The 20,028-nt window shown below is 39.1% G+C and overlaps 1 protein-coding gene across 3 annotated transcripts in view; it reads right to left on the bottom strand.

Annotated features, from left to right (window-relative positions):
- The window catches only part of pnp4a (purine nucleoside phosphorylase 4a), a 151,224-nt gene that overhangs the window by 114,264 nt on the left and 16,932 nt on the right, over positions 1 to 20,028 (bottom strand). For 2 of the 3 annotated variants that reach the window (XM_067431933.1, XM_067431934.1), the window contains exon 1: positions 2,494 to 2,627. The exons of the other annotated variant lie outside the window; for it this stretch is intronic. The gene's annotated coding sequence lies outside the window, so the exon portion shown is untranslated. Of the gene's footprint in view, positions 1 to 2,493; positions 2,628 to 20,028 lie in introns of those variants that run through there. 3 annotated transcript variants of the gene reach the window in all.

The following is a 20,028-nucleotide window of genomic DNA, read 5'->3' as shown; positions in this document are numbered from 1 at the left end:
CAACAGAAAATTTACTAAAAAATTACTAGCAAACTACTCAAATTTTCCCCACATAAAAATGTCCATTGTAAAATGAAAATGTGATGATATACCAATAAGAGTGAATGTGTGCACATTTCAAAATAACATATTTGCATAATTTGAGTTATTAGCAATTTGGGTTTAAATTGATTAGGCCTACTTCATCATCACCACAATAGACCTGGAAGTGGAACCGTTGTTATTTCTTTTTCTTTATTCCCTGAACTCTTTTTTAATTATTTAATTAAAAAGACATATAGAGTGGTTCGGGCATGACATCACTTTTTAGGCCAAAACGTGGAAACAAGCTAGCATTTTAGTGTTTCCAGTTCCATCGCCACAAAGTCCATTTTTTTTTAAAATGGGGCTTTGGTTAAATATCTGAAATGAGGTCTGTGGTGAACACAAGCTCAAGATACTTTTATTCTACGATATAAAATACATCAGTATTAGCCCAGAACGTTATTCTAATGTTATTATTACTTTCTCCTAAGTTTATTCTAGTGTTATTTTAAAATTCCCAGAATGCTATTGTAATGTTCCCAGAATGTTATCCTAACAATATTTTAATGATCCCAGAACATTATTCCAATGTTATTTTAATGTTCCCAGCACATTGCACTTTGAGATTCTTTGGAATGAATAATGTGTAAAATCTATTATTATTATTATCCTAAAATACATCAGTATTACACTAGAACTTTATTCTAATTATTTTTTAATTCCCTCAACCTTCTTCTAATGTTCCCAGAACATTATCCTAATGTCGTTTTTACATTTCCAGAAAGTTATTCTAACATTCCCAGAACATTATTCTGTTATTTTAATATTCCACTAACATTATTTTAAAGTTTCCAGAATGTCATTCTAACGCTATAACATTATTTTAACGTTCCCCTAACCTCTTTACTCCAGTATCCCTACCCAACTCTATGTGGTAATCATCCAGCTTATACTGGGTTGCAGGTGTACAGTGGGGTAAGGATATTGTGGTATGGATGCCTATAGTCAGTATTATACATGGGCGTCGGAAACATTGTGTGTGGGTGGGACAAGACCCACCCACTTTTTAAGACCAATGATATTGGACCCACTCACTTTTATCGTCTCTAATTCAGCACATGTCTGCTTACATTGACTACCCCTTAACCGAGAAACTTATTAAGAAACGTATTATTAAACACATGTTAAACGCTTTATTTCCCCTTTTCTAATATTTTCTATTTTTTTATTGAAAATAAATACCTTTCCGATCTGATATGTGATGGGGAAAGGGAGTAGAGCGAGTGTGGCAAAAGGCAGATTCGAACCTATGCTCGCGATATGCATCAAAACTAAATGCCAAGTGTCCTACTCTATTGCCACGGTACATAATTCAGTGATTTCTGTCATTTTGTCTGGCCCAATCAATCGTTTAGTAAACAGCATTTTTTCTGTCTGGATACGGAGCATAAAAAACATGCAACTTGTTCATTATCATTATCTGTGAAACTGTTGATTTCTATGGCAGTTAAATGAATATAGCCTTTTTATTAGACTATTGGTATTGACTGGTTTGAGGTCTTTTTTGGTATAGGAAAGGGATATGGCCTAAAATGCACCATAATGCACGAAATCACATCTATCAAATCACCTTTTTTTCCTGGGGGAGAACCCCTGTCAACCCCTGGCCTTTGTCCGTCAACAAAAACTTAACAAGATTAACATCAAGTTCTTCTTCAATAAGGGTGCCAAATCTTTTTTTTTTTTTTTTTTTTTTGACCACTATTTTACATTTCTTGCTTTATGGGGTCACTTTAAGCATATCTTTGTGTCATTACGTCACATATGTAACTTACACATAAAGAAGATTTCCGGGCTAATAGGTTATGCTGGAGGTGATGTATAGCCTTTTCTCATAGCACTTGATATAATTAAACTAAAATTTTATGGCGGATCCAGAAAGGTTTAGACAATCACCAGTGACAACTGGAGATTTACCCGTTGTAAAATGCTAAATAATTCGGACAAAACGGGTTCAAAACAGAGGCAAAGACGGCTTTTTTTCCCAGCTGGAGGTAGCGTTAGGCCTGTGACATTTCAGTGGTTAAATCATATAACAGTAGCACATTTGTTTACTTTGTCATAGTTTTCTTTGTAGTGCGTTTGCTATATGTTCTCACATGTCCATTATGGTAGGCTAATAATGATTTAGTGCTAACGTTATAGCTAATTCGGCTCTACTTCACATTATTTGTTGGTAATTAGAAATTAGACTGCACAGAAATGGCAAATGAACTACAGGTAGCCCTAATACACATTAAATGTAGTAACGTAATGCTGATGTTAACTGATGTTAATGCTTAAAAACAACGTAGCCTACTATAATTTGCACGGTTTGACCTTATGTGATCGTTAGATTTAATCATCGCGATTTATTGCAATGCTTTTTTCCCTTAGTTGGAAAAAGTGGATGTTAGCTACTTAACTTACTTGTGCAGATGCCATTCTTATGTCGGTCTTACTTTTAAACAGTAATGTGATTTCGAATGACAGTATCCACAGCCACACTGGCGCGATGACCGACAGCCGCGCAGTCTCCTCAAAACAATCAGATTCATCCGCGCTGTGCAGTGCAGTGCCCAGGCTAAATTCACATAAAATTGATAATTCAGCGAATAACTGCAACTGCAGATTCCGAACAGAGATGGCGACAAAGAGGAGAAACTATGCTCAACATTCCCTGCGTCCCATTCAGGGCACTGATCAGGACATAAGTCAATGGGCTGACTCCCTGAGCAGTGCCCTGACTAGGGAGCTGATTGAGACGCACCTATAGACATAATAAGGACGTTCTCGAATGCGTTTTTTTATAACTGCGTTTAATTTTTAAATAATTTTTTCAAATGCGTTTTTTCATTTCAAATGCTAAAATCCATAACATGCGTTGCAAAATGACGCCAACTTCACATACACGTGCATCGGAATGATACGAGAGTAGATGAGAAAGTAGTGCGGACAACGACCCCCTAACGCAGTCAAATCAAGAGAGCATAGTTTTTTATTGTGCATTTTGAAACGTGGTATAATCAGGGAATATAAAACAAAGTATATGAACATAAAATATAAAAATGTGTTTATTTTGCTAATGAGTCAATTAAGTGTCTTGCAAACTAGGCCTACTGCAAAATAAAGAATTTAACTTTAATGTTTGTTCATTTACACTACACATAACGCAGGATATTATCCACTAAACGTCACTAAACGTAGTTAAATATACATTACAAGTAAAAGTAAACTGGACAGTTTGTTTGAAACGTGTTAAGGTTTGACACCACACAATATAAACACAATAAATGAATAGAATGAATGGCTGCTGGTGTTTGTGCCATATAGACTTGCATGTGTTGTTTGTAAAATGATTATCAGTTGCTTCTCTCCACCTTTCGCTGGTGTGTGGTAAGCGCACTGGCGCCGTTGTACTGTGGCTGCCGTCGCATCATCCAAGTGGATGCTGCACACTGGTGGTGGTTGAGGAGAGACCCCTGACATGAGTGTGAAGCGCTTTGGGTGTACAGTAGTACATTTGAAAGAGCTATATAAGTGCCTCATTCATTCATTGCTTGAAAATTCAAATAGCATAATATACCTAAGAGCATTTGGTTCTGAAAGACCATAACAATTAACCAATGAATTGATAAACAGTAATGATTCTCAATTACATTGAGAACTTTCCTAAACTTTCTCAGTAAAAATAAATACATAGGCTACTATTAAAAAATGATATGTAGGCTAGTCAATGAAAGAATGAAAGCTCACTCAAAGAGGCCACTGTTTTATATCTTCGGCCACAAGATGGCAGTAACTGCATGATTATAAGCAAGCTGACTTGAAATCTTGACCTGGGTGTCAATCCCTAACATATTTTCATTATCAAATCATATAATGCAAAAAGGTTGTAGGTCAATGGTCACGTGCCCACTATTCAAATCCAGGATTAACAGGACAAATTCAGGATAAACAGGACTGATTTAAAGGATTTTAATGTTTTATTACAAATAAAGTGCTTCAAAACAATTTTCACAAATGTAAATCTCTGACTTAAGGATTTGTCTACTCCGCCCTCCATATAAAGTGTCTGCTTCTGCACACAGGCCTAATGCTGAGGGTCTGCTGATGGCTTGTGTAATGAGAGGGAAATGAGAGTGATTCATTTGAAGGGGTCAGTATTGAGTTGAACCCTGGATGCCCATTTTCCCCACTGACTTCCCATGTGAAAGCCTCAGAGCTGCTTCTTATAATAACACACACATATACACACACACTCACACACACAAAAACACATGACCACACACCCCTCAGTACGGCCCCCACCACATCCTGCATCCTGCTGAAGCCCGACCGCTCCTGTCAGGAAGTAGCTCGCTAATAAGCAGAAAAGGTCCTGTGGATGCGGGCTGAGTCTCTCTAGGGTAGAGGGGGGAGGCTATTGTGTATCTACGGAACTCAGTGTATCATCACCCTGTAATCACGATGAGTTTGTTTCCGCTGGTCTAAGATTAATGCTCCACTCTGCAGTAACTCTACTGCTACATCAGGCTTTTTGACTGAATGTAAGAGCATACATGGTCATGCGTCATTCCAAATCCTCATAATTGTTATGGATAAAACATACATTTTTACATTTAAGAAATCTGATTTTATCCTTGCAACATTTTTGTCTATGCAACACAACATTAAAGATTATCATGATACTGTGAGCACTATATGAATATGATGTTTACACCCCTGTAACTTTATAGGGCCAGAGCTATAAAAACAGAATAAAATTAAGTAAAAAAAAATACAAAAATCGAGATAATGCAAATTTAAACATCAAAATTAACATAATGTTGTAGATGGGTCCATAAGTAGGTAATATAATACCTAACAGGTACTGCATATAGCCTCGTTGTCATTCAGAAGTACACTATCTCACTCATACAGGTGTGTATAGAAGCAATTTTAACATGAAGCCCCAACACAAACACTTTCTGTATCGGGGCTGAATGTGCTGAAGTCACACTCAAAACAAAAAGGCACAATAATAGGTCCATTATGTCATGTGTAGCAGTGCAGTGGCGCAGGCAGGGGCAAGGAGAGAGTGGGAGGGAGGGTGGAAACAAAAATGAGCAAGCGAGCATGTAAATGAGTGAGAGAGGGAGTGAGTGAGCGAGTGTGCTCTGACTGCACACTGAGGGCCACTGAGCTGCACATTCTGTGCTCTGTTCCGCTCACATTTCACATGACCTGAGAGGATGTTGAGCAATCTGCAGGCTCTGCAGAGGTACAGTATAAATATACACATATTCACATTCATGAGATCAAAAGCTCCTGTGGCACGTACACATGCAGAAAAAGGAACATTTGGACACAAGCGCGTGCTAAATAACCAATAAATTGATTAAAAATAACATCTGGACATTGCCTTGAATACACACCTTCCAAGACTATTTTCCATGAGCACCCAACCTGGCGGCACTCCCAGCCAAAGGCATCCTGTCTTACTCTCACACACTTGCTGACCTTAAGTATCAGAACAAAGCCCTAACTCTTTCACTTTTTATGCTATGAAAAATGTTTCATAAATGAGAAGAGATGTGCTATTATTTTTAAGCAATTGGATTTACTATTTTCTCATGGGAGGTGATGAAAAATCCAATAAAGTTACATTGGAGCGGGGACCTGAGACAGAATATCTCATGAAAGTGCGTTTATGTAGCTTGAATTGTTTGTATCATGCAATGTAGGCTATACGCAAAAAATATTTTTGCCTGCATATGATATACCATTTTTTGCGTGTCATACGCACACACACACACACACCAAAAATCCTACCCAAGGGGTTTACAGTGAGTAGCATATGCACGAAAAAACAAATTTTTGTATATAAATTGCATGGTAAATACAATTTGTGCTATAGATGCGCACTTTCGTGAGAACGGGCTGGTTGGAATATCAAACTTGGATGGGCTGTTTTGAATTTTAGCTGCAAGTAGTCACTTGTAACCACCCAGAAGACCATTAGAAACATCCCAGCATCCGCACAGAAGGCCTTAGCAACTACATAGCAATATCCTGGCAACCTCACACAGTAGCATAGTATTGTGGCAATGTTTTCCATGTGCATGCATAACCATTTACTAATGTACATGGTATACTAGTATTTTTAGTTGTATTTTTTAATTATTTTATTAAAGTTAAAGGGTAAGTATATATATACTTATATATATATATATATATATATATATATATATATATATATATATATATATATATATATATATATATATATATATATATATATATATATATATATATATATATATCCTCCTGGTAGGGCCACCCTAGGCGTGCCGGTCTACAGGGTAGGCTCCAGACAAACAAAGACCCCAGCATGTCGGTACACTGTGAGGTGGCAGCCCCACCAACCGACTATCCTGCGGAGGACTAGCAACCCACCCAGGAGAAACTCTCTTGTTACGAAACCAATCAGAGAAAGTAGCCTGACTGCCCAACATGGTAACGTACCCCAGCCTGCCCCCGACCAACGAGTAGAGATCAACCTTTGTCGCAGGACCCGAGTCGCCACATGGAATGTCCAGACACTCCTTCGCCCCGGAGCAGCCACCCTGTTGTCCAGAGAGCTCTGCCGCTATAACATCTCCTTGGCAAGGCTCTGTGAAGTTCGATGGCACGGCAATGGTGAAACAACAGCATGCGACCATTGCTACTTCTGGAGTGCCCCGAGAGACGGGCAGGCCTTTATGGCGTGGCACTTGCCATCCCAAAGGCACTCCGCAAGACCCTCATCAGCTGGACTCCCCTGAGCAACTTACTGATTACTGTCGGCCTGCCTTTTCCACCAACACGGCAAGATAACAGTAATTGTTGCTTATGCCCCCACCGATGTCGCTGATGAGGATGTGAATGATGTCTTCTTTGACCAACTCCATTGGGCTGTTGGCCAAGCCGCACCACACGACATCACCATCGGCCTCACCGATGCCAACGCCACCATGTCTAGCAGTGATCAGTCCACAGGCCCACCTGTCGGCACAACGTTTGCTGACATGTCCAAAAAACCACAAAGGTAAACATCTACTCGTTCTCTGCCACCATAACAACCTCTGCATTGCTGATACCTGGTTTCTCCGGAAGCTTATCGATCACTGGTACAGCAAAGATGGCAGAACCAGGAAAGCGTTATACCATATCCTCCTCTCTCGATGCTGGAAGCAGTTTGTCACCAACTGCCATGTGTACAGAGGAGCAGAGCTTGGCAACACAGACCATCGCCTGCTGGTGGCCCAGCTGAAGTTAAAGCGGCGAGCTTACCAGCACACCAAGGCACAGCCTCGCCTGGACTCCTCCCTACTCAGTGACCCAAACATCGCCACAGACTTCAGTCGTGCCATCCATACCACCTTTGATAACCTGGCTACCGACAAGGTGAACGACTGGCAGACCTTTAAGGAAAGCGTCATCCAGTCGGCTCACAATGTCTCCGGATGCTTTTAACCTTCCCCGAAAAAGCCTTGGATATCGGAAAGGACACTTAACATCATTGACCGGCGGCGTGAGGCCCGGCTCCGAAGTGACCTGATAAAGTATCAGTGACTGAACCGTCAGCGCAATGTGGCTATAGCCGAGGATAGGGAGAAGTTCTGGCAAGCAGAAGCTAAACATCTAGAGTACTGTGCCAATAACAACAATATGAGCCGTGTCTTTAGTCGGCTGTGCAAAGCTCGTAATGGCCCACGCAGAGTTGTGTCCACATCAACGGCAGAAACTCAGACTGGTTTTCTATCTCCAGTGCGTTCGCCAGGGCTGCGTGGCTGATCCCGACCTCTTCAACTGCATTATTGACCATCTGATGTCCAGGGTTTGTGAGCGGGTTCCCGGAGTGTCCTTCGGCAGTTATACCCTGACTGACCTGGAGTATGCTGACGACACCATCCTGCTTAGCATGTCCTACAGCCAGCTGAGAGACGCTCTGGGCATATACAGTGAAGAGACTGAGAAGTTTGGCCTCCAGGTGAGTTGGACGAAAACCAAGTTCATGTACGTCAATGACAGACCGCATCCACCTTCCCTGCGGCTTGGCAATGACACTGTAGAGCCTGTCAAGAACTTTGTGTATCTGGGATCCATAGTGACAGACAACGGTGATCTAAAACCAGAGATTACCTGCAGAAGAGCCCTAGCTGCATCAGCCCTGCAGTCTCTCTGGAAACCACTCTGGCAGCACCAGACCATCTCAGGCAAGACAAAGCTTTGGATTTACAACTCAGCAGTACTCTCCATCCTGCTTTATGGCTTGGAGATTTGGCCCTTAAATAAGACACTGGCTGCAAGATTAGATGGCTTTGATAGCAGGGCTCTCAGAACCATCGAGAACATCAGGTGGCCCAAGCGCGTCTCCAATCAAGTGCTCATGTGCTAGCCCAGAGCATCCTAACTAGCTGTGCGACGTCGCACCCGCTGTTTCAGCCATGTCCTCTGCCTCCCTCCTGACCATCCAACAAGAGCCATTCTCCAGTTTGATCCGAGAACCTCAGGCTGGAGACGACCACGAGGTAAACCCTGCACCCGATGGCTTAAAGTCCTTGCGGGTGACCTCCAACAACATGGAGTTGCTGTGGAGGATGCATATAAGCTGGCACAAAACCGTCAGCACTGGAAACACCTGGTTCATCTGGTCAACTAAATGCACAAGGATGGACACCCCCTACCCATTGCAGGAGCCAAAATAGAATAGAAATAGACACTGTACTATATATAAGAAATGGGATATGCAAAAGTAAAACAAACAGAATAAGACACTGGGCTTTTATAGTGTTTATTGGATTTTGAAACTATGTGTTTTATATGTGTTTAAATCCAATAAACACCATAAAAGCCCATTGTCTTATTCTGTTTGTTTTACTTTTGCATATCCCATTATATATATACATAGTTCATCAAAGGAAAGCACCAATAAGAAGCATTTCCCTTATCTGCATTCCATAGTCACTTCGATCTATTTAAATCAGTACTTAAAAGAATCACCCCATGATTACAGAATATATTACATCGTCTGCAGCCTTTTTAAGCCATGTTTATGTCATATGGAATAAATGCAAGCCTGTCTACAAAGCTGCAGTATATGTGCATATTACACAATAGTGTTTGTGCATGTGGAAATTTCTCCAGCAAGCCAAGGGCTGTGTTTCGGTTGACCACAAATAGTTTGCTGATTGTTTCTCAGTGAGAGACTTAACGCTTCTGGCATGGTCCCACACTGAAGAAGGAAATACAAATCATGACCTCACCCACCAGCTATTCCTCAAATGCCATATACATTGACGCAGGGTATATAACAATGTTGTTTTGCCTCTCAAAATGCCAGGACTGATAATTTATACAGCCCTGTGACATTGAACAGGCGGATATAGTCACTTTTGTTAAAATTGTGACTTTAAAACTCAATAATTCATGCATTATGCATTGCGTGTCAGAAAGTTGAATGAGTGTAGACAAAGGCTAGATCCCCAAAATGGAACTTGGGAGGAAGAACATCAAATGAAAAGGACACAACAGCATGACAGGGAAATGTGACATGTTTAAACAGTTAGGCATTGTGTGGCCTTAACCCATGGGACACAAACCCCAGCAGGGAGGACAGAGTCTTAGGCAATACTGACTCAATGGGCCATGACAAAGATGGCTTTGTGAGCATGCAGGACACTCACATATTGTGCAACACTACGGAGAGTGCGTACTGTCAGCTGTGTGGTCCAAAGCAGAACTGAGGTGGAGTTCAGGTTACACGGGACATCACAGAGAATAAAGAGCCCCACCCAATTCAACCTAAAACTCCATCTTCTTGTCACCAGATATACCACCCCACCTGAATCACGCCCCTCCATTTTCCTCAGACCACCTCCACTGCACATTTTCAACAATAGCTCCAATGATGGCCGCCCTCCCTCTCGCTTTGCTGGATAAACATGGAAAAAAAAATCTTGAGAACAAACAGCTACCTAAAGATAGTCCTTTAAAGGGAACACTCTGTGAAGAACACACTGTGCGCGCTAATTGAGATAATAGCCAGACGAAGGGTACGTGTAGTCTTACTGGTAATCTTTTATGTGGGAGGACCATCAAGCATTAAAAAAAAGGCAAATGAATACATATTATGTCGGAAAACAGGTGACTTGCTGCAGTTATAAAAGTAGGTTTGCTTACATGCAGTCTTCGTCAGTCACTCTAAGGACGATTCTAAGGGCCCTGGTACCAGTGTTCCCTCATTTTTGACCCTACATCAGCCCAAACTCTAATCCTAACCCTATGGTACGTACATATAGGCTAACTTAATATTACTCAGTACTTAAATATGTAATTACAGTGTAACAAAGACACCTTAAAATAAAGGGTTACACTTTATTTTAAAGGGGGGGTGAAACACTCAGTTTCAGTCAATCTCATGTCAATCTTGAGTACCTATAGATTAGTATTGTATCCTTCATATCTCCGAAAAGTCTTTAGTTTTATCATATTTATAAAAGAAATATAGGCTGTACCGAGTCTTTCCGGAAAAAAAACGAGCGCCTGGAGGCGTATCGTGTGGGCAGAGCTAAAGAATGACGATCGCAAACAAAGCGGTGACGTCCTCAAGCGTGGAGAAACCCATCGCTATCTCAGCTAATACAGATAATGATCCAGAATCAAATCTGAGGCAGAAATAAATTGAACAGGAGAAACGGCAACTTCAGGACGTCCGTGTCTGTGGTATGTAACGTTACTGTATTTAGGGGCCTGTCAACATTTCTGTGTCTTTACAAGCATGAGGACATGATTCAGTTTATGGACTATTGTATGCGACTAGACCTTAGAAGTAGCAAGCAAAACGGTTTTGCACGTCAGAGTCAGACTAGTGTAACGTTATACAGAACAGCAATAGAGTAACCGTTAGCGCATTTGAATGACGAAGCACGCGATCGTGTCGTTTACTGATGTTAACTCACGCGACGAGCCAATAGCAGAGACATTTGAAGCAGATTTACTCACCGGCTGCTTCCAAAGCAGGACCGAACCTTTATCGCTGGGACCGCTCCGTCAAAAACACACTTGGACCTTCCGTTTTATTAACGTCAAGTGGACCCATACTCAAAAAAACTCTCCGAAACTTGTGAGAAACCGGAAGGAGTATTTTTAACACAGAAATACTCCATCAAACGTCCAACATTAGTTTTTGAAACTTTGTCTATGTTTAGGATGGGAATCCAAGTCTTTAACAGTGTAAAAAGCTCAGTATGCATGAAACAGCATTTCACCCCCCCTTTAAGGTGTCATTGTTACAGTGTAATTACATATTTAAGTACTGAGTAATATTAATTAGTTTCATAGTTTCAGTTAATTACTACAGGGTTAGGGTATGATTAGGATTTGGTTGAGGTTTAGTTGCATGTAGTTATGCATAATTTACTGTTATTACTGTGGTAAGCATGTAACGTGTAACAAGGACAGTGTTACCAAATTACAAAATTTTCACTCCAAAATTGTAATTACATGTAATTGTTGTAATTGTAGAATACATTGAACTTAAATGAAATTCCAAAGTAAAAATACTGAATATTTTCTTATAAAACAATAATCTTTGGTTTATTTAAAACAATATTTTTTGTTTTTTTTATGGTGTACATGCTTTATTTTTTTTCCTGTTTATCCGATTATTTCAGATATACATCACTCCTTTAATCTGTGTTTACATGAGGGCCTTTCAGTCCGATTAAGCCATCAATCTGTTTATAAACTGATTATTTAGATGCATTTAAACATAGATAGTGATGGATAGGAAAGCACACTGCGTTTAACTTCCCTGTACTGTGCACAGATGGATATGTGATGAAAATATAGCAGACAGACATTACCAAATGACTCTCTTGTCTAATGATAGGTCACATGCTGAGTTGTCGCAATGCTGTCATCATATTGCCCCAGTGATTGCAGTATTCTCACAACCCGAAATCATGACTGGAATGTCTTTTTAACACAATCAAAAGAACTTCGTCAAAAGAATTTAAAAACGAGCTGGGAATTGCAGCTGATGTCAGCCGTTGCTTTGCAATCCAACGATAAATTATTCAGGTCAGCTACCTTTTTATGCACTTTTCTGTGTGATGTTTACAAAGTCTCAATGGGTGATAAATGGATTGGGTAAGTCTTCATCGTACTCTGGGAACTAGGAAGTCCAACACATCCATGGGGTCAAAGTTTGACGTACTGCACACAGTCGACCTTCTATGACACGGTGAGAGTGTAGACTGCTCGCTATGGGAAACACAAAGCTTCTTTATTAATAGCCTGGACCGGAATGTGTAAACACTGGCCCCTTCACACTGTGCGTGTACACACACACAAACAGAATCCAGTCCGTGAAAGCATATGAATCCTGGTGGACAGACAGAAAGTTATATGTCCTTGTCCTATGTGTGTCTCTGATTTCCTGGACCAATCATATTCATTTCCTCTTGCCTTTATGAGTTATGCCTAATTGACAGAGGGACATTTCTAATTAAATTTTTACTTTAAAAGATTTTTTAAAAAATTAAAAAATGTTAGAAAATTTTCTATTGTTTTACTTACACCCATCTCATCCAAGATGCTCATGTCTTTCTTTCTCCAGTTAAAAATAAATTTCAGGATTTTTCTCCACACAATGGACTTCAAAGGCAACCAAAATGTTGAAGGTCCAAATGAATTATGCTCTGCACAATCCCAGAAGAGGAATTTTTGTTGTTGTTGAAAATTTAGGTTAAATAAGTAGGTTAAAAAGTGTGTGTGTGTGTGTGTGTGTGTGTGTATATATATATATATATATATATATATATATATATATATATATATATATATATATATATATATATATATATATATATATATATATATATATATATATATATATATATATATATATATATATATATATACACAGTCCCTGACAAAAGTCTTGTCGCTTGTGTACAAATTGACCTAAAGTGCCGCTGAAATATATTTCTAATCAAGATTTTTTTACAAGAAATGGCTCATTTTAATCCCACCAGCTTTTGTGATAATGTTTCAGTGAAAAACTAAACTTTCAAAAAGTATTCTAATATTCACAGCTTGGTAAAGCCCATTGAGTCAATTTTTGCAAAGACATAAGTGTTGTCACCTTGTCATATGAGCTTCACCTGTGACTAATAATGGATCAATTAGGTCTCAAGTGTGTATAAAAAGAACCCCAGTACACTAGACCTTCACATCAACTGCAACTAGACCTCTGCAAACATGCCTAAGATTCACCCTGAGACTAAAGTTTTGATTATCAAGAGGCTGAAGACCAGATCCACTGCTGATGTGGCAGACACCTTCAATGTGTCTCAGCGTCAAGTACAGAGGATAAAAAAAAAGATTTGAAGAGACTGGAGACATTTTTGGCAAGCCCAGGTCAGGCAGACCCCGCAAGATAACTGCTCGAGAGGACCGTTTGTTGGCTTGAAAATCCAAGGCCAGCCCATTTTCCACTGCAGCAGAGCTCCACAAGACCTGGTCACCTGAAGTCCCTGTGTCAACCAGAACAGTTTGTCGGATTCTTTCTCGAAATGGCCTCCATGGTCGAATCAGTGCCCAGAAGCCAGCGCTAAACAAAAGACAATTGAAAAACCGTGTGGGATTTGCCATGGCCCACAGCCTGCTAAAAGGATGGACGCAGGAAAAGTGGCAGAAGGTGGATTTTTCAGATGAATCTTCTGTTGAATTACACCACAGTCACCGCAAATATTGCAGGAGACCTACTGGAGCCAGAATGGATCCGAGATTCACCCAGAAAACAGTGAAGTTTGGTGGCGGAAAATTCATGGTCTGGGGTTACATCCAGTATGGGGGTGTGCGAGAGATCTGCAGGGTGGAAGGCAACATCAATAGTCTAAACTACCAAGAAATCTTAGCTACCTCTTATTCCCAACCATAAAAGAGGCCAAATTCTGCAGCAGGACGGTGCTCCAGCGCAAACTTCCATCTCCACATCAAAGTTCCTCAAGGCGAAGAAGATCAAGATGCTCCAGGATTGGCCAGCCCAGTCACCAGAGATGAACATCATTGAGCATATGTGGGGTAGGATGAAAGAGGACGCATGGAAGACGAAACCAAAGAATATGGATGAACTCTGGGAGGCATGTAAGACTGCTTTCTTAGCTATTCCTGATGACTTCATCAATAAATTGTATGAATCCTTGCTAAACCACATGGATGCAGTCCTTCAAGCTCATGGAAGTCATACAAGATATTAAATTTGAATCTCACAGCACCACAACTTAATTTGCTGACATATTTTTGTATTTGCAAAAATTTGTTCAATTTCTGTATAGGCGACAAAACTTTTGTCTTGCCAAAATTTGACCTTTTTGTCTTGATTAAATGATAAATATTTTTTCTGTTAACATTATTTATTTCAGTGCATTAAACATAATTTGGGAGGGTTTTAGCTTTTCATATGAGCTATTTCTAACACCAATTAATTAATTAAAAGTCAGGTTAATATCAGGTATTTCTAGAAAATAGATTAGCAACAAGACTTTTGTCAGGGACTGTATATATATATATATATATATATATATATATATATATATATATATATATATATTTACTTTTTAACCTAAATTGCCTGCCTTGCGCTGCTCTATAGACTCTGCTCACGTCTGAAAGGTCACGCTAGACGTTGGCAGAAGTACCGCCCCCGTGTTTAATAAAGCGCACACATGCGAAGACTAATACAAATGTCCTTTACCAAAAAAAGGTAAAATAACGATGTTGAATTATTTTGAAGTTGAAGCTGGAGTGTTTTTTGGTAAAGGGCGTTTGTATTAGTCCTCGCACGTCTGTTTGGAGCAGTACTTCCGCCTATATCTAGCATGACCTTTCCGACATGATTATGCAATCCGTGGCCAACACCTTGGATGAGATGGGGGTGAGTAAAATAAACAGTTTCATTTTGAAGTGAACTGATCCTTTAATGTACACGTTTGTGTGGGAACAAAGTTAAGGATTCTACAGTATCTAGTCGGATCACCTGATCAGTGAATAGTTTAGTGAAGTGCATAAGCATAAACATAAACTTGTCTTTAAATATGACTACAAGATTTAGTTTTGAAGTGTGCACTAAGCACTTGGCATAAACCGATATGCTAGATCACTTTTCCATCCTCCTCGCAAAGCATACTATTACACTGGTCATGTCCGCACAGGAAATCTGATCCTCTAAATGGACAGACATCCATAAAGATCCATTATCCTCAATGGGCCGAGCAGTCAATGAGACATCAGTGCATTTACTGGAGGCTCTTCAAGGTCACTGTGAGGAAAATAATCCTTCCTGGAAGCAGACCAGTGCTTTATTGACAAATTAGCCTTTGGGAAATATTATTAGGTGATAGAATGATTTCAAGTGCTCTCTAAAACCCATTCACAGTCACAATATCTTCCTCGTAGAAACTCAGTCTCTCAGAATTGAGCTTGCATGACACAACATGACATTTTTAGAAGCAGGACCTAGACAGGTTTTTATATATAGCCCGGCCTCCTATTCTTCCTGTGTTGACCTGCTGGAATTGGGACATAAAAATATTGTCTTTTTATTAAGTTAGCAAAATTTTGTTTTCCCCCCAGACACAGCATGATATATTTTCTTGATAAAATAAACAATAAGATAATACGCCATAACTTTAATTTTACAAACAATATTGCTACTTGCCACAAACTATTTTTTGCTACACCAGTTAAAATAGTTCCAATAGAAACCAAAGCAGAATAATTTTTTCATGAATATTTTGATGAAAAAATTACTTAATTGTTAATTTCCTAAATGAATCAAATAATGTTTTTAAATAAATCTGTTGATTTAATGATTCCGTGACTTAAGCATAAAGACAGTGGCTGTATACTTCAAACGAGTAGATGGAAAACAGTATAAGAAAAGAGTAATATATCCAAATTGGTAATGCAAATAAGTGTAAGTCAAATCGGATTTACAGCATACCTTTTCATAATTATAGTCTACCTATGCAAGTAAGTGTGTAGGTATGCTTGTAATATCAAAGCAACATATCAGTTTTACTCTATGCACTGAGATCCAAGTGTTGCACTATCATGTTATTTTTGTAACTTATTTGCCTGGGAATAGATGAAAATAGCTTGTTTTCCACTGCGTGGAAAACCAGTATTTTGATGGGCTGCAATACTGGTGATGCGACACAGCTGAGAGACTGTCTGTATGCAATACACAATTTTGTCAGATGAGTAGCAGCAAATTGAAATTTCTCATTTAAATTATAGCAAGAACTCATTAGCCTACATAACTTCCCCAGAATTCCAGGTTAAAGTTTAAGCAGAACTTGCATATTTTTATTTTGTAATCATACATACTGAACTTGAAATATTTGAGTAAGCTACAATTCATACATTTAACTTAAAAAATATAAAGTAATCTCAAGCTAAGCTTGGGTCGTAACTATGATGGTAACCCTACAAAAATCGTACGTTTTTTATGTAAAAAAACAAAATTTAAACTATTCTAAACTAGCATAACAAAACATTAAACACTATACTAAATCTCCACTTAACGTTAATCTTGCACACACACACACACACACACACACACACACACACACACACACACACACACACACACACACACACACACACACACACACACACACACACACACACACACACACACACACCACACACACACACACACAAATAACACTCAGTTTTGGCTCTGTCTCTCTTTTGAGTGTCATGGCAAAGCATAAAATAAAATTTAGTCTAAAGTTCACAAAACTCAAAACAGAAAAAGAAAGTTTTAAATACTCATAAAAGGTCTTATTTGTTTGATTTAATATGTTTTATTTGAGTTGGCTCTACTCAAACCAATTAATGATTTAGAGTGTTAGGGTTTATAGTAGCCTGACGTCATCTTAACTTCCCCCAACACTGATTACCAAAAGGTACATAGTGGATATTATAGCGAAATTGCCACCAAACAAAAGATTGCCTTGTCTAATGACTGTCGTTTTAACTTATATGGTGGAAAAGGTGACATTTGCTAGAAGAATCGAGTGAACAATAAGCAACTACGGTTGCATTTTGTAATACAAATATTAACCTTTGTCATTAGACACACTATTTAGGCTACCCTTACGAAAGGAAAATATATTTACATTACTTGAAATATAATATATTGTAAAATACATGGAATAATATATTGATGATATTATACAATATTTTATATATTGCAAAATATACAAATGATTGCTGCTTTCATATATTGGAGAATATAAATATTAAATCCCATATATGTGAATATATTGCCTAATGTATTACATGATATTTTCCAATATACTGCAATATATTTTTGTTTCGTAAGGGATAGTTTTGTATGGTAGGCTACTTGGAGTTTCCTATTGTTACTGTACTAGCATCTTGCATCATCTAGACAATGCGGTCTCTCTAAAGCCTCAGACTGCACGATTTTCAAACTCGTCGGGTCACTGCTCTTTTCACACTGCATGACTATCTGGGGTATCATTCAGTCTCTGCTGTGTTCACACTGCACGATGGTTTGAAGACAGAGGGGTTCACACTGCATGACTGAACAAGAGGAAGAATCGCCGACAACTCTCGCTCTCTCTGGTGCGCAAACTACGTTTACCCAACACACGTGCGATGTGACAAGTAAACAACGCGAGATCACACGTGCGTCAGACCGGAGTTCTCACGCGAGACTTGGAATTGTTATTAAAAATGATAAACTGCACAAAGTTTGCTTCAAACTGTATGTGCGCTGATTTGTGGAGAAAAAGAAAAAATATTATGGCGGAAGAAATTGTTGGAGAGACAGAGGGAGCCAGGATTGTGTTCTGCAAAGACAGTTTGAGGTAAATAAACAATTTTGTAATGTGCTGCTGCTGTGGCTGGATGTGCAAATGTTTGGCATTTGTTTCTGTTTGATAGAATTGTAAATATATCTATTAAAATACTGATATTCTGCTCTATAACTCTTCCCTGAACCTCCCGCTGCCATGTATCGCACTCTTTCATTGGCTGTAGGTCATCGCTGATGTAATTTTCAGTCAGAACGCTGTTCACACAGCAGGAGTCTGAATCGCCTACAGGTCCAGATATTTAGCATGCCAAATATCTCACAAGCGTCGGCGATTCTCTCTGATCGCGTCTTTGATTATTCACACTGCGTGATTGTCACTCACGAGGCACGAGCACCGATTTGCCTGTGATCTCGGGCATTTGTTGGTGATTTCACAAAACCTGTCGTGGACTCAAAATCGGGGCAAAAATTGGGCAGTGTGAACTAGGCTTAAGAAACTTTTAATTTAATCTGAAATTTTTTAAACAGCTAGTCATTAAGTGGATAAATCACTAGCCTACTTACTGCTGGCAGGAATATAGTTGCCCCTTTCTTCAGTTTAAGACGCTGAGTGAAGCTTGTTTGAAATGGGCCGAAAAAACAAACTATTTTGAAATAAATTGTTGTGGTATCCGATTATAATAAACGTCAACCATGACTGTTGACATAGGAAAAGTCCTCATGTCCCCTGCACAGCCTGAACATGACATGTGTCTAAGAGAGACCTTTTCGCTATCCTCAATTGTCTTGTTTACCTGCAGTCCCGATGATTCGGCTCCGTCAGCTCCGCCTAACAGTACACATGTTTGGACAGATGCAAATGTTGGAGGCGTACATTTAAATGATCCCTAACGCTTGCATCACGGTTGGCGTTATGTTGGAGAAGCACTTAAATTTCCATGTTGTTTTTGATTCACGAGATTTACATATGAATGAGGAGGCAATGGTGTCTAAGACTCATAGTATGTGATGTCCATGTACTGAACTCTTATCATTTCACTATGGCAAGGTTAATTCAATTTTTCATTCTAGGGCCCCTTTAAGATGTTTAGAATAATGATGGAAGTCATGAGTCTAGGGAAATCAACATAATCAAGGTCAAACAAATCTTTTATAAATATATATATATATATATATATATATATATATATATATATATATATATATATATATATATATATATATATATATATAAACTGCATCAGAAGATGTGTTTCCAAACGCTGTGAGATATACAGATTTAATCTGTACATCTACACAAAGTCTTTCCTATGTTAGTTTCAACTTGAGTCACATGCAGAGGCAGCCTTTGTGTGTTTGCGTGTTTGTGTCTGCACATACACCTTGTGACAGAAAAAGCCCTATGGGCGGTGTGTGTGTACTGTCTCAACTGAAAGCAAGAGTGTGTTGGCGAACACAGCAGTGCTACATTCTACACTAATATGACATTTCGAAGCCTTTAGTGCTCCACAGATTGTTCATATAGCGACAGCCAGGTCTCTGTGAATGCTTCAAGAATGACTCATTCATTTGGGCAATTCGGCTCGAATCGCAAGCTGCCATCTTCAGGAAGGAAAGTACAATCTTAGAAACAAAACAAGGCAATAAATCAAAGCACGAGACTGTTGCATACAGCATCTGTGATTTGAATTTTCACTGGCTCGCTTATGAATGCAAACCCTGAGCCAAAAGAATCTACTAAATAATCAGTTGCAGAGTAATTTTAGAGATTGTCCAGGAAATAAAAGTCAATAAAATAGCCACAAATTGCAATGAAGGTCAGCTAGGGTCATGAAAAAGCTAAAGAGGAACCCAAAGGTATGATTATTCATACACTATTATGACACTGCGATTCATGAAATGACTAATGCTTTCTGACAGGTTCAAACAGCAGCCCACATAAAACTCCTATGCAACTTTTTCCAGTGAATGTAACCACTAAAACTAAGCCAGCCAGATTTAGACATGTCAGTCTTGATAGGGGAATACCAATCACTGTGAAGTCTGCTTCACTTTTAGACAAAAAAAGCTTGTTCAGGCTT

This window comes from Pseudorasbora parva, chromosome 22 (genome assembly GCF_024679245.1).
Source record: "Pseudorasbora parva isolate DD20220531a chromosome 22, ASM2467924v1, whole genome shotgun sequence".
In the NCBI taxonomy this organism is placed as follows: domain Eukaryota; kingdom Metazoa; phylum Chordata; class Actinopteri; order Cypriniformes; family Gobionidae; genus Pseudorasbora; species Pseudorasbora parva.
This window is presented reverse-complemented; position numbering and strand designations above follow the sequence as displayed.